The sequence below is a fragment of the Ranitomeya variabilis genome, chromosome 4 (genome assembly GCF_051348905.1).
Source record: "Ranitomeya variabilis isolate aRanVar5 chromosome 4, aRanVar5.hap1, whole genome shotgun sequence".
NCBI classification, from domain to species: domain Eukaryota; kingdom Metazoa; phylum Chordata; class Amphibia; order Anura; family Dendrobatidae; genus Ranitomeya; species Ranitomeya variabilis.
Window position 1 is genome coordinate 277,051,545 of NC_135235.1, and position 13,281 is coordinate 277,064,825.

At 41.5% G+C, this 13,281-nt stretch overlaps 1 long non-coding RNA gene across 1 annotated transcript in view; it reads right to left on the bottom strand.

Moving 5' to 3' along the window:
- Positions 1-13,281, bottom strand: part of LOC143768819 (uncharacterized) — a 39,600-nt gene that overhangs the window by 23,562 nt on the left and 2,757 nt on the right. The window contains exon 2 of the long non-coding RNA XR_013214048.1: positions 6,401-6,510. This is a non-coding gene — a long non-coding RNA (uncharacterized LOC143768819). The remainder of the gene's footprint in view (positions 1-6,400; positions 6,511-13,281) is intronic.

Genomic DNA, 13,281 nt, shown 5'->3' on the forward strand with positions numbered 1-13,281 from the left:
CATCCTGAGATTACAAGAACCCATGTGCCAACTCATGGCACATGGGGAGAACCTCAGTCCACTAGAGCTACCAGCTAGCATAGAGACATAATAAGCAAGCTGGACAAAAAACCAAACAACTGAAAATCAGCACTTAGCTTATCCTGAAAGATCTGGGAGCAGGTAGGCAGGAACCAAACAGAGCACATCTGAATACATTGATAGCCGGCAAGGGAATGACAGAAAGGCCAGGTAAAATAGGAGACACCCAGCCTCTGATGGACAGGTGGAAACCAAAGGCCGCAACCCACCAAAGTCACCCAGTACCAGCAGTAACCACCAGAGGGAGCCCACAAACAGAATCCACAACAGTACCCCCCCTTGAGGAGGGGTCACCGAACCCTCACGAGAACCCCCAGGGCGATCAGAGTGAGCTCTATGGAAGGCGCGGACCAAATCAGTCGCATGAACATCGGAGGCGACCACCCAGGAATTATCCTCCTGACCATAACCCTTCCACTTAACCAAATACTGGAGTTTGCGTCTGGAAACACGAGAATCCAAGATCTTCTCAACAACATACTCCAATTCTCCCTCCACCAGCACCGGAGCAGGAGGCTCAACCGAAGGAACAACGGGCACCTCATACCTCCGCAACAACGACCGATGGAACACATTATGAATAGCAAACGATGCTGGGAGATCCAAACGAAAAGATACAGGGTTAAGAATCTCCAAGATCCTATAAGGACCGATGAACCGAGGCTTGAACTTAGGAGAAGAGACCTTCATAGGGACAAAACGAGAAGACAACCACACCAAATCCCCAACAAGAAGTCGGGGACCCACGCGGCGACGGCGATTAGCAAACTGCTGAGTCTTCTCCTGAGATAACTTCAAATTGTCCACCACCTGATTCCAAATCTGATGTAGCCTGTCCACCACCATGTCCACTCCAGGACAATCCGAAGACTCCACCTGACCAGAGGAAAAACGAGGATGAAACCCCGAATTACAAAAAAAAGGAGAGACCAACGTGGCAGAACTAGCCCGATTATTAAGAGCAAATTCGGCCAGTGGCAAAAAAGCAACCCAGTCATCTTGGTCAGCAGAAACAAAACACCTCAAATAAGTTTCCAAGGTCTGATTAGTTCGCTCCGTCTGGCCATTCGTCTGAGGATGGAATGCAGACGAGAAAGACAAATCAATGCCCATCTTGGCACAAAACGTCCGCCAAAATCTAGACACAAACTGGGATCCCCTGTCCGAAACGATATTCTCCGGAATCCCATGCAAACGAACCACGTTCTGAAAAAACAAAGGGACCAACTCAGAGGAGGAAGGCAACTTAGGCAAGGGCACCAAATGAACCATCTTAGAAAAGCGGTCACACACAACCCAGATAACGGACATTTTCTGTGAAACCGGGAGATCAGAAATAAAATCCATGGAAATGTGCGTCCAAGGCCTCTTCGGGATGGGCAAGGATAACAACAACCCACTGGCCCGAGAACAGCAAGGCTTAGCCCGAGCACACACTTCACAAGACTGCACAAAGGTACGCACATCCCTAGACAAGGAAGGCCACCAAAAAGACCTGGCCACCAAGTCTCTAGTACCAAATATTCCAGGATGACCAGCCAACACAGAAGAATGGACCTCGGAGATGACTCTACTGGTCCAATCATCCGGAACAAACAGTCTTTCTGGTGGACAACGATCCGGTTTATCCACCTGAAACTCCTGCAATGCACGTCGCAAGTCTGGGGATACGGCGGACAATATTACCCCATCCCTAAGGATACCAGTAGGCCCAGAGTCTCCAGGAGAGTCAGGCACAAAACTCCTGGAAAGAGCATCTGCCTTCACATTCTTTGAACCTGGCAGGTATGAAACCACGAAATTGAAACGAGAAAAAAACAACGACCAACGAGCCTGTCTAGGATTCAAACGCCTGGCAGACTCAAGGTAAATGAGATTCTTGTGATCAGTCAAGACCACCACACGATGTTTAGCACCCTCAAGCCAATGACGCCACTCCTCAAATGCCCACTTCATGGCCAAAAGCTCCCGATTACCCACATCATAATTGCGCTCGGCGGGCGAGAATTTTCTAGAGAAGAATGCACATGGCCTCATCACCGAGCCATCAGAACTTCTCTGTGACAAAACCGCCCCCGCTCCAATCTCGGAAGCATCAACCTCAACCTGAAAAGGAAGTGAAACATCTGGTTGACACAACACAGGAGCAGAAGAAAACCGGCGCTTAAGTTCCTGAAAGGCCCCCACAGCCGCAGGAGACCAATTAGCAACATCAGCACCCATTTGAGTCAAATCAGTCAAAGGTTTAACAATACTGGAAAAATTTGCAATGAACCGACGATAAAAATTAGCAAATCCCAAGAACTTCTGTAGGCTCTTAACAGATGTAGGTTGTGTCCAGTCACAAATTGCCTGAACCTTAACGGGATCCATCTCAATAGTAGAAGGAGAAAAAATGTACCCCAAAAAAGAAATCTTCTGGACTCCGAATAGACACTTTGAGCCCTTCACAAACAGAGAATTGGCCCACAGAACCTGAAAGACCTTCCTGACCTGTAGAACATGAGACTCCCAGTCATCAGAAAACACCAAAATATCATCCAAATACACAATCATAAACTTATCCAGATATTCACGGAAAATATTGTGCATAAAGGACTGAAAGACTGACGGAGCATTGGAGAGTCCAAAAGGCATTACCAAATACTCAAAATGGCCCTCAGGCGTATTAAATGCGGTTTTCCACTCATCACCTTGTTTTATCCGCACCAGATTATACGCACCGCGAAGATCTATCTTAGTGAACCACCTAGCCCCCTTAATGCGAGCAAACAAGTCAGTCAATAATGGCAATGGATACTGATATTTGACTGTAATCTTATTCAGAAGGCGATAATCTATACAAGGCCTCAGGGAACCATCTTTTTTTGCCACGAAAAAAAAACCTGCTCCCAGAGGGGACGAAGATGGACGAATATGTCCCTTTTCCAAGGACTCCTTAATATAATTCCGCATAGCAGTATGCTCTGGCAGTGACAGATTAAATAAACGACCCTTAGGGAACTTACTGCCAGGAATCAATTCTATAGCACAGTCACAATCTCTATGAGGAGGGAGCGAATTGAGCTTAGGCTCCTCAAAAACATCCCTATAGTCAGACAAAAACTCAGGGATCTCAGAAGGAGTAGATGAAGCGATAGAAATCGGAGGTGCATCATCATGAACCCCCTGACATCCCCAGCTTAACACATACATTGTTTTCCAGTCCAGGACAGGATTATGAGTTTGTAACCATGGCAGACCCAGCACTAGTACATCATGTAAATTATACAGTACAAGGAAGCGAATCACCTCCTGATGAACGGGAGTCATGCGCATGGTCACTTGTGTCCAATACTGCGGTTTATTCATAGCCAATGGTGTAGAGTCAATTCCCTTCAGAGGAATAGGGACTTCCAGAGGCTCCAGACTAAAACCGCAGCGTTTAGCAAATGACCAATCCATAAGACTCAGGGCAGCGCCCGAATCCACATAGGCATCAACGGAAATGGAAGACAGTGAAAAAATCAGAGTCACAGACAAAATGAACTTAGGCTGCAGAGTACCAATGGCAAAAGATTTATCAAGCTTTTTTGTGCGTTTAGAGCATGCTGATATAACATGAGCTGAATCACCACAATAAAAACACAATCCATTTTTCCGCCTATAATTTTGCCGTTCACTTCTGGACTGAATTCTATCACATTGCATAGTCTCAGGTGCCTGTTCAGAAGACACCGCCAACTGGTGCACGGGTTTGCGCTCCCGCAAACGCCGATCAATCTGAATGGCCATAGCCATAGACTCATTCAGACCTGTAGGCGTAGGGAACCCCACCATAATATCCTTAATGGCCTCAGAAAGACCATTTCTGAAGTTTGCAGCCAGGGCGCACTCATTCCACTGAGTAAGCACCGACCATTTCCGAAATTTTTGACAATATATTTCCGCTTCATCATGCCCCTGAGAGAGGGCTAATAAAGCCTTTTCAGCCTGAATCTCCAGGTTAGGTTCCTCATAGAGCAATCCCAATGCCAGAAAAAACGCATCCACACTGAGCAATGCAGGATCCCCTGGTGCCAATGCAAATGCCCAATTCTGAGGGTCGCCCCACAGGAAAGATATTACAATCTTGACCTGTTGAGCAGGGTCTCCAGAGGAACGAGATTTTAAAGAAAGAAACAATTTTCAATTGGCCTGAAATTCAGGAAGGTAGATCTATCTCCAGAAAAGAACTCTGGAATAGGAATTCTAGGTTCAGACATGGGAGTGTGAACAACAAAATCCTGTATGTTTTGAACTTTTGCCGCGAGATTACTCAGGCTGGAAGCCAAACTCTGGACATCCATGTTAAACAGCTAAGATCAGAGCCATTCAAGGGTTAAGAGGAGGTAAGAAGCAGCTAGACAGCAATTAAGGGCTAGGCAGCAAAACTCTGAAGGAAAAAAAAAAAAAAAAATTCCCTTAAACACTTCTTTTTCTCCTGCTTCAGCCCAAACAATTAACACTTTGTGGGCCGGCTATACTGTCATGAATCCCCAATGGCTAGGGATAGCACAGGACAAGCAAAGTGCAAATAAATAACGGACGAGCTCTAGGGTGATGGAACCTGGGCTGACCGCTGCCCTACGCCTGACAAACGCAACTAGAGATAGCCAGGGAGCGTGCCTACATTGGTTCTAGACGCCACGCACCAGCCTAAGAGCTAACTAGTACTGCAGAGAAAATAAAGACCTCACTTGCCTCCAGAGGAATGAACCCCAAAAGATATAGTTGCCCCCTCACATGTATTGACGGTGAAATGAGAGGAAGGCACACACATAGAGATGATATATATAGATTTAGCAAATTGAGGCCCGCTGTAAACTAGAAAGCAGAATGATACAAAAGGGGACTGAGCGGTCAGCAAAAAACCCTAATCAAAAAACCATCCTGAGATTACAAGAACCCATGTGCCAACTCATGGCACATGGGGAGAACCTCAGTCCACTAGAGCTACCAGCTAGCATAGAGACATAATAAGCAAGCTGGACAAAAAACCAAACAACTGAAAATCAGCACTTAGCTTATCCTGAAAGATCTGGGAGCAGGTAGGCAGGAACCAAACAGAGCACATCTGAATACATTGATAGCCGGCAAGGGAATGACAGAAAGGCCAGGTAAAATAGGAGACACCCAGCCTCTGATGGACAGGTGGAAACCAAAGGCCGCAACCCACCAAAGTCACCCAGTACCAGCAGTAACCACCAGAGGGAGCCCACAAACAGAATCCACAACACCTGTCTAGGTCTCAAGACAAACAACATGATGACATCAACACAATGGAATTCTGTCTAGGTCTCAAGACAAACACTCTGATGACATCATCACAATGGAATCCTGTCAAGGTCTCAAGATAAACAGCATGGTGACATCATCACAATGGAATTCTGTCTCAGCATCAAGATAAACACTCTGATGACATCATCACAATTGGATCCTGTCTAGGACTCAAGACAAACTCTATGATGACATCATCACAATGCAATCCTAGATCTCAAGACAAAAACGATGATGATGTCATCATAGTGTTTGTCTTGATACCTAACAGGATTCTGTTGTGATGATGTCATCATCGTTTTTCATCACAACAACATCATCATCACAATGGGATTCTGTCTAGGTCTCAAGAAAAACACTCTGTTGACATCATTACAGTGGAATTCCAATTTAGAATAAAGGCAAATAAATATTATTGCAGCATGGTATAAACGAAATTCTGCATTTGTGGGAAGAACACATGCTATTGTGACATCAATACAATTACATTTTGCCAGGGTATGGATATAAATGCTATTCTGACACAATCAGGATGATTTTTTGACGTGGGAAACTGGCTAAAGACAACGACATCACAATGAAATTTTAAAGAAAAATTAAATTGCGACTTTGTAAGAAAAATAATTTTGAATTCTAAGAAATGGCCGGTGCAACCATCTTTGCGGTCTTATGCACACATGATGTTGTGTTCGACATATATATCAGAAGAGGCATTGTGAACTCCAATATATAGGAGATGGTTCACAGGGCTGCAGTCCGGTAACTATAGACCACCGTCATAGTCGCTGTACCGATTCAATCATCTATTTTCAACTGATTTTCAGGCTCTGATTATAGCATTTCTGATGTACCTGTCGAAATGTACCACCACAGAATATTGTACATTAATCAAGTGGTTAATTTGTTTCCTACTGCTTATTTTTTTGCATTCATTACCAGTCAATTAATGATTTAAAAAAAAATCAAGCTGAACTAATGATTTCTGTGAAAAACTGGTAATTTGCTGCAGCATGCTACTTACCACCTGGAACGGGTCAATTATGGAAATAATAACTTATGTTTTCCTTCATTATCTGTCTTTTCCACGTTGTCTTATTTTTCCAGATGTAGCTATGGATTCCAACCGTCAGCCTAAAATCAATTACAGATCAGGGTCATATGAAGCATAAACTATAGTCAGGAACACATAAATAGGTTAAAACTCTGCAATATGGCATTCATTATTAATTTAACACTCAAATCCACTATTTATGAACCAGGCTTATGTTCAAAGAGAAAAATAATACCATAAAATGGCATAAAAACACACACATGTAACACACACAAAGCACATGCGAGCCCTTGAGATACAGAATCCAAGCAGTTCAATGTGCACTTTTGATTTTTCTTCCTCATCGACGAAGAGCTGTATAAGGGCTTGTTTTTCCTGATATAGCTGTTGTTTTAATTATTATTATTGGTTGACCGTGGACGTGACAAAGAAGAGTGAAGAGAAGATTAGAGCCTTAGGTAAAGCGAAAGAAATGAGCAGTAGCATAAGTTGGTTTACGTGCAATGTGTAAGAGGACGTTCACACCATGGCAATTTCAAAGATCAAACCCAAGAAAAAACAAAATGAGCATAAACCTTGTAGTCAGTAAAAAAGTAAATATAAATAATGTGTGTAACTAACATAGCTATTACAATCAAAAAAACATAAAAGCCATCTCACTATGACAAGGTGTAACAAGTTCATATACTATATTAGAGACAGTCTATACTGGAGACAGGATCGGACTAGTGATGAGCGAGTGTACTTGTTGCACGCTCGGGTGGTGTCCGAGTATTTGTAACTGCTCAGAGATTTAGTTTTTGTTGACACAGCTGCATGATTTATGGCTGCTAGCCAGCCTGAGTACATGGCTGGCTAGTAGCTGGCTAGTAGCTGTAAATCATTCAGCTGCAGAGATGAAAACTAAATCTCCGAGCAGTTACAAATACTCAGAGACCACCTGAGTGTGCTTGTGATAACCCGAGCAACGAGTACACTCGCTCATCACTAGATAGGACCATGCCAGCTTAGTACACCTTGTTGTGGTAGATGGTTTTTTATGCCTTTTTTGATCAAAATAGTGTTAAAAAAGTGCAAAATTTAATAGCATGTGTTGCTACAGGGTATATACTCATTGTATTTGTTTTTTTCTTGAGTTTATGCTTAGGTACCAAGTGCATGATTAGTGGGAATATGATGTTTTATTGTTTTTAACCCCATCCTAACACCAGAAAAATGGTGTAAAAATGGGTGGTATTTTCTTGCATTTGCACAAATTGAATCCCAAAAAATTGAAAGAAATTCTAAACAAATGAAGACTAATCGAATCTGCAAATTTTAGGAATTTCTAAATGAATTTATTGAAAATTGATTCAATTATCCTCTTCTTTAGAACTGTAATTAAATCTCCCAATACTTTTTTTGATCAGACTTCTTTTTCTGTAAGTCACAGTTTGCCTGATGTGCAACTTTATTATACTAAAATGATTCCGTATGATAATGACAAAGACTGTTTTGTCCACTCACCTGACTCCAATGTTGGTGAAGGCACAAATGAGTTATTAGCGCCTGTGTTTGCTTTTAATTCTTTGAAGGTAATTCATTTTGTTTACTTTGCTAAAAAGAACATAAAAGTGTAATTTATGTTCACCGCAGATAAAAGACCCTACTCTGCATGTTGTATTCCAATGTATAATCTTTCTGGCCTAATGCAACAGCTGCGCACGTCTGAAAGGCGAGGATAAGTAATAGCGTCTCTCTTGCAGAGGGTTTAGAAATGCTAGGAATTGCTCTCTTCTAATTATGGTATACGTATTTCATCTATTACCTTACAATTGCAGTCCACAAAGTACAGAACCATAAAAAGCAAGCAAATAGCAGATAAATAGCCAACAAAATGACTTGAAAAACATTTTATTCTTTTAAGATTTCGGCAGAATGATGTGTGTAGTAGTTACATGAATATCACTTCTTTTTTGGAGGACTTAAGGCAAAATATTTGTGATTTAATGGCTTACTTAACTGTTTTTTTTAATGTAACACCTTATATACGATAGTCTAGTAGGTAATGTACATGGTTTATAAGAATCACAAAAAATGTCTATCTGTCTGTTAAATATGCTTATTTTGCACATTTATTTAATCAGGACTCTTTACCAGATGCGTTATTCTAAAAGCAAAATGTCATTATATTTTCATAAAAAATGTAGTGGTTTATTGGATTGTCCACAGAAAAAAACACATTGCAGCAAAACATAAAATAGGTGAAATAGTTACAAACAGATTGTCCATTTGTCCATATCAGTGTTTGTTCCACATCTTTCCCAAAGTTCTGAATGGTAAATGGTGTCTGTCCCTGACATGGAGTATGATATTAGTCATCCTTGTTAACTCACATACCAGCTGTTCATTTCTTCTGTGTGTTGTCAGAAGTCCATGGAGAATAAAGAAGAGAAGAGGCCCAAGGTGACGGCCCCATGTGACAGCTGCATGTGACAGCCTCCCACCTCCTAAGAGATGTGATTATATATACAGTGGGGCAAAAAAGTATTTAGTCAGTCAGCAATAGTGCAAGTTCCACCACTTAAAAAGATGAGAGGCGTCTGTAATTTACATCATAGGTAGACCTCAACTATGGGAGACAAACTGAGAAAAAAAATTCCAGAAAATCACATTGTCTGTTTTTTTATCATTTTATTTGCATATTATGGTGGAAAATAAGTATTTGGTCAGAAACAAAATTTCATCTCAATACTTTGTAAAATATCCTTTGTTGGCAATGACAGAGGTCAAACGTTTTCTGTAAGTCTTCACAAGGTTGCCACACACTGTTGTTGGTATGTTGGCCCATTCCTCCATGCAGATCTCCTCTACAGCAGTGATGTTTTTGGCTTTTCGCTTGGCAACACGGACTTTCAACTCCCTCCAAAGGTTTTCTATAGGGTTGAGATCTGGAGACTGGCTAGGCCACTCCAGGACCTTGAAATGCTTCTTACGAAGCCACTCCTTCGTTGCCCTGGCGGTGTGCTTTGGATCATTGTCATGTTGAAAGACCCAGCCACGTTTCATCTTTAATGCCCTTGCTGATGGAAGGAGGTTTGCACTCAAAATCTCACGATACATGGCCCCATTCATTCTTTCATGTACCCGGATCAGTCGTCCTGGCCCCTTTGCATAGAAACAGCCCCAAAGCATGATGTGTCCACCACCATGCTTTACAGTAGGTATGGTGTTTGATGGATGCAACTCAGTATTCTTTTTCCTCCAAACACGACAAGTTGTGTTTCTACCAAACAGTTCCAGTTTGGTTTCATCAGACCATAGGACATTCTCCCAAAACTCCTCTGGATTATCCAAATCCTCTCTAGCAAACTTCAGACGGGCCCGGACATGTACTGGCTTAAGCAGTGGGACACGTCTGGCACTGCAGGATCTGAGTCCATGGTGGCGTAGTGTGTTACTTATGGTAGGCCTTGTTACATTGGTCCCAGCTCTCTGCAGTTCATTCACTAGGTCCCCCCGCGTGGTTCTGGGATTTTTGCTCACCGTTCTTGTGATCATTCTGACCCCACAGGGTGGGATTTTGCGTGGAGCCCCAGATCGAGGGAGATTATCAGTGGTCTTGAATGTCTTCCATTTTCTAATTATTGCTCCCACTGTTGATTTCTTCACTCCAAGCTGGTTGTCTATTGCAGATTCAGTCTTCCCAGCCTGGTGCAGGGCTACAATTTTGTTTCTGGTGTCCTTTGACAGCTCTTTGGTCTTCACCATAGTGGAGTTTGGAGTCAGACTGTTTGAGGGTGTTCACAGGTGTCTTTTTATACTGATAACAAGTTTAAACAGGTGCCATTACTACAGGTAATGAGTGGAGGAAAGAGGAGACTCTTAAAGAAGAAGTTACAGGTCTGTGAGAGCCAGAAATGTTGATTGTTTGTTTCTGACCAAATACTTATTTTCCACCATAATATGCAAATAAAATGATAAAAAAACAGACAATGTGATTTTCTGGAATTTTTTTTCTCAGTTTGTCTCCCATAGTTGAGGTCTACCTATGATGTAAATTACAGACGCCTCTCATCTTTTTAAGTGGTGGAACTTGCACTATTGCTGACTGACTAAATACTTTTTTTCCCCACTGTATGTCCCATAGACCACGTATTCTCTCTATATGGTGTTGACTTATACTCTGCGCTACATATACAGAGATAGCTTTTTTAATGTCAACGAGAGGCAATGTGCTCAGTACAGAATTGAGAATAAGAATAATTCAATTAATTATTAATATTTAACACTGTCTTGAAAATTCTCTTCATCAAAGTTGGTGCAAATCGATTTTCATAGCACAATCTGTCGGCCATGTCAGTAATTTGTGACACTTGACCAGAGCACTTGAAAATAGTCTCTTACCTATGGTTAAACTCTAAGGTGTGACATTTTCTCAATATCCAGAGCCACCACAAAACATCTACTGCATTTCCTGCCTTTGCTTTTATACAGGCTATGATAGCTCATTTTGATTGGCTGTCATTTACCATGGAATGTGATAGCTGCAAGGCATTGTGTGGAAGCCTGTCCGACCATACTCGAAGTCATTTGAGCCTTTTCTGGCTGATTCAGGATTCTTCAAAATAGCGGTGATCTTTTAAGGTTATTCATGCAAATCAAGTTGTAATTTGTTTAAATTTGCCAAGTTCAGAAAATTACTAAAATTCAACACTTTTCAATTCATATCAAATACTCTATTATGGTCTTTCTCCACACTACAATAAATAAAACATAATAAAAGTAACATGTAAAAAATCACCAAAAATAATATCAAAATTACTTATGTTTAACTTTCCGCTCACCTCCGCTCTTCACTTTAATCCGTCCAGTCTTCACTAAATCTTATTATGACCAATGTGAGTGCTGAAATCTTTGGGTCTCCCACATTAGACTAGAATGTTTGGCTCTGATGAGACACTGGAGGGCTCTGTATATGCGCTCTAAAAGTTATAACTCAAGATGCACCATGACCTTTGGAATTTCAGCACTTGCAACAAGGAATGAACAGGTGGTGTTGAGGAGTGGAGAAGCTGGATAGGCTAGGGGTTCAGGTGAGTAAAAGCATTTTTTAACCTTTTTATGGTCCTTTATGGCCATCGGTCACCAGTTCATTGAATCTTTGGAAGCAAATTTTTTTGAAAATCCGCATTTTGGCTGATGTAAATTTTGTAATATTTGAGTAGAATTCAGTTCCACTTGAATATATTCGCTCATCTCTGCTTGCCACCAATGCCTAACAGAAGATCCTACAAAAATCATGCTTTGGTGTTCTAATCACTGTACTCTTCAGTAATTGAAATTTAATCGGTGCACTCTGGGCACTAAAGGCTCAGTGCACCATGATTATTATTATTATTATACATTTTTGTATAGCACCATTTATTACATGGCGCTTTACATGTGAAAAGGGGGCAAGTATAGACAAATACAATAAACATGAGCAAAAACAAGGCACTAACAGGTACAGAAGGAGGGAGGACCCTGCCCACGAGGGCTCACAGTCTGCAGGGGATGGGTGAGGATACTCTAGGAGAGGGTAGAGCTGGTCGTGCAGTGGTTCAGTAGGTTGAGGATCACTGCAGGCTTGTCGGAAGAGGTGAGTCTTCAAGTTCTTTTTGAAGGTTTCCATGGTAGGTGAGAGTCTGTCCACTGGCTTTGCATATCTCCAACTCCCGCACGGTGAATGACAGCTTACAAGCCAGTGGTGTCAATTACCAGTGACAGAGGCAAAGGAATAAAAGGAGAGGTAGCTCAACTGTGCAGCCGTGCTGGAGGTGGATTTAAGGGGAGCAAGAGTGTTTGATGGTAGGCCACAAAGAACAATTTTTCAGCAGTCCATGTGGGAAAAGATAAGGGAATGTGAGTGAGGAGTGTTTGCATACAAAGTAGAATGTCAATCACTGTGAGGAAGGTGGGGAGATGTGGAGGGGCGCCCCGATGATGAATACACCAGACTCACAAACTATTTGTCCAGTGCATTCTTTAATTGCCCTTAAGAACCAAATGGTTCAAAATTTTGATTTCATTTTGGTAGACCTGTTCCTATGCTATGCTGCTCTTAAACAGGCGACTAAACAAAAAAAAATGAACTGGAGTGTAAGTTGGTATGCATGCAAAATAGAGAGAAGATGATTATGTTTACTCTGCTGTAAGTAAATAAGTAAAAGCAAAAGTGCACATAAATAACACAGGGTACTTTGTAAACACGGTTTTTGTTCAAAAGAATACTAGACGGAATAATGACCAAATTTTGTACGATTGGTTAATGATTGCAATTATTTGAATGGTTGTTGTTAATGTATCTTCTTGCTCTGAAAGCAATAAAGTTTATGTTATAAATAAAAGAATACTAGACATTAGGACCATTCCGATTTGGGTACACCTTGGCACTGTTGGGATGGCTATTATGTTCATTTTGTCTGTGTCTTAGGTTTTGTATGTTTAATGATCAGTGCGAACATGCTCCTGTTTTGCATGGAAAATAGCTTACACTCCAGTTCATTTTTGGGGGTTTAGTTTTAGGTTTTGGCATTAAGGTTGTGGTATCCCTTCCTTTCCTTTAAACTAAACATTACATTTTTATAGCTTCCCATTTACTGTGTGTCCATGTTAGGGACCCGGTCCTGCTTGGCTCATATTCACACTGACGTCACTATGATGCATGGTTAGGTTTTAATACGATAGGTTACAACTATCCCTATTGGGATACACCTTGACGCTGTTGGAATGACTTTCACATAGTCAAGAAAAATCTGATTATTGATACACTTTCAGTTTATACTATCTAGGTTGGAGAACTTTCTTCCATAGCAGTATTGTGCTGAAAC